This window comes from Capricornis sumatraensis, chromosome 4 (genome assembly GCF_032405125.1).
Source record: "Capricornis sumatraensis isolate serow.1 chromosome 4, serow.2, whole genome shotgun sequence".
In the NCBI taxonomy this organism is placed as follows: domain Eukaryota; kingdom Metazoa; phylum Chordata; class Mammalia; order Artiodactyla; family Bovidae; genus Capricornis; species Capricornis sumatraensis.
Window position 1 is genome coordinate 76,621,425 of NC_091072.1, and position 2,628 is coordinate 76,624,052.

The 2,628-nt window shown below is 45.4% G+C and overlaps 1 pseudogene; it reads left to right on the forward strand.

Annotated features, from left to right (window-relative positions):
* The first annotated feature begins 1,608 nt into the window (after positions 1-1,608).
* On the forward strand, positions 1,609-2,423 carry LOC138078928 (bifunctional arginine demethylase and lysyl-hydroxylase JMJD6 pseudogene; annotated as a pseudogene).
* The last annotated feature ends 205 nt before the right edge of the window (positions 2,424-2,628 follow it).

The following is a 2,628-nucleotide window of genomic DNA, read 5'->3' on the forward strand; positions in this document are numbered from 1 at the left end:
CCAATATCACGAACCTCATTCCATAGTTCATCAGGCACTCTATCTATCAGATCTAGGCCCTTAAATCTATTTCTCACTTCCACTGTTTAATCATAAGGGATTTGATTTAGGTCATACCTGAATGGTCTAGCGGTTTTCCCTACTTTCTTCAATTTAAGTCTGAATTTGGCAATAAGGAGTTCATGATCTGAGCCACAGTCAGCTCCCTGTCTTGTTTTTGCTGACTGTATAGAGCTTCTCCATCTTTGGCTGCAAAGAATATAATCAATCTGATTTCGGTGTTGACCATCTGGTGATGTCCATGTGTAGAGTCTTCTCTTGTGTTGTTGGAAGAGGGTGTTTGCTATGACCAGTGCATTTTCTTGGCAAAACTCTATTAGTCTTTGCCCTGCTTCATTCCACATTCCAAGGCCAAATTTGCCTGTTACTCCAGGTGTTTCTTGACTTCCTACTTTCACATTCCAGTCCCCTATAATGAAAAGGACATCTTGTTTGGGTGTTAGTTCTAAAAGGTCTTGTAGGTCTTCATAGAATCATTCAACTTCAGCTTCTTCAGTGTTACTGGTTGGGGCATAGACTTGGATTACTGTGATATTGAATGGTTTGCTTTGGAAACGAACAGAGATCATTCTGTCATTTTTGAGACTGCATCCAAGTACTGCATTTTGGACTCTTTTGTTGACCATGATGGCTACTCCATTTCTTCTGAGGGACTCCTGCCCACAGTAGTAGATATAATGGTCATCTGAGTTAAATTCACCCATTCCAGTCCATTTTAGTTCGCTGATTCCTAGAATGTCGACCTTCACCCTTGCCATCTCTTGTTTGACCACTTCCAGTTTGCCTTGATTCATGGACCTGACATTCCAGGTTCCTATGCAATATTGCTCTTTACAGCATCAGACCTTGCTTCTATCACCAGTCACATCCACAGCTGGGCATTGTTTTTGCTTTGGCTCCATCCTTTCATTCTTTCTGAAGTTATTTCTCCACTGATCTCCAGTAGCATATTGGGCACCTACTCACCTGGGGAGTCCCTCTTTCAGTATCCTATCATTTTGCCTTTTCATACTGGTCATGGGGTTCTCAAAGCAAGAATACTGAAGTGGTTTACCATTCCCTTCTCCAGTGGACCACATTCTGTCAGACCTCTCCACCATGACCAGCCCATCTTGGGTTGCCCCACGGGCATGGCTTAGTTTCATTGAGTTAGACAAGGCTATGGTCCTAGTGTGATTAGATTGACTAGTTTTCTGCGAGTATGGTTTCAGTGTGTCTGCCCTCTGATGCCCTCTTGCAACACCTACCATCTTACTTGGGTTTCTCTTACCTTGGGCATGGGGTATCTCCAATTTAGAATCTTCTAAATCACACAAGAATCTCGCTGGTTCAGATGCCTTGCTCTAGCTCATGTTAAAAAGTTTTCATTTCTGTGGCTGATTCATGTTGATATATGGCAGAAACCAACACAATATTATAAAGCAACTATCCTTCAATTAAAAATAAATTAAGATTTTTGTGCCACTGCTGGAGCCTGGGATGGGGCTCATTGGTGGCAGGAAGTGAGCTGTGCTGAGGTCATTGTGGAACCAGCTGATGACCTGCAGGATGAATCACAAGAGAAGAAACACATCCCGAGGTAAACGGAATGTGCAGCCTGACCAGAAGAACTCTCTGGACTGGACCCAGCACAACTACTGTGAGAGCTTCCCACTGAACCTAGAGGCTGTGATGGACAATGTGGAAAGGACAGACTCTTTACAGCTGTCAGTGGAAGAATTTGTGGAGCAATATGAAACATCATACAAGCCCTTGGTTCTGCCAAGTGGCCTCTCCCAAGAGGGCCAGTCTGTGCAGAAATGGACTCTGGAGTGCCTCAAGAGGAAATACAGGAACCAGAAGTTCAAGCGTGGTGAGGACAAGGATGGGTACTCGATGAAGATGAAGATGGGATGCTACATCGAGTACAGGGAGAGCACTCACAATGACAGCCCCCTTTACATCTTTGACAGCAGCTATGGGCAACACCCCCAAAGAAGGAAACTTTTTGAAGACCACAAGGTGCCCAAGTTTTTCACCAATGACCTTTTGCAGTTCACGGGGGAGAAGTGCAAGCCCCCTTACAGGTGGTTTGTGATGGAGCCATCAAGCTCTGGAACAGGAATCCACATCGACCCTCTGGGAACCAGTGCCTGGGATGCCTTAGTTCAGGGCCACGAGCGCTGGTGCTTGTTCCCTACCAGCACGCCCAGAGAACTCATCAAGATGACCCATGAAAAAGGAGGGAACCAGCAAGATGAAGCTGTTACCTGGGTTTAACATCATCTATCCCCAGATGCAGCTTCCAACCTGGCCACCCCAGTTCAAACCCCCAGAAATCTTACAAAAACCAAGAGACTGTCTTTGTACCAGGAAGCTGGTGACTTAGCAACTAAACAACAACAATGAAGAAGTAGAAGATGGAGGTTAGAATGTTGAAAGAAAGTGAAAGTGAAAGTTGCTGAGTTTTTGCGACCCCATGGACTGTACAGTCCCTGGAATTCTCCAGGCCAGAATACTGGAGTGGGTAGCCTTTTCCTTCTCCAGGGGATCTTCCCAACCTGGGGATTGAACCCAGGTCTCCTGCAT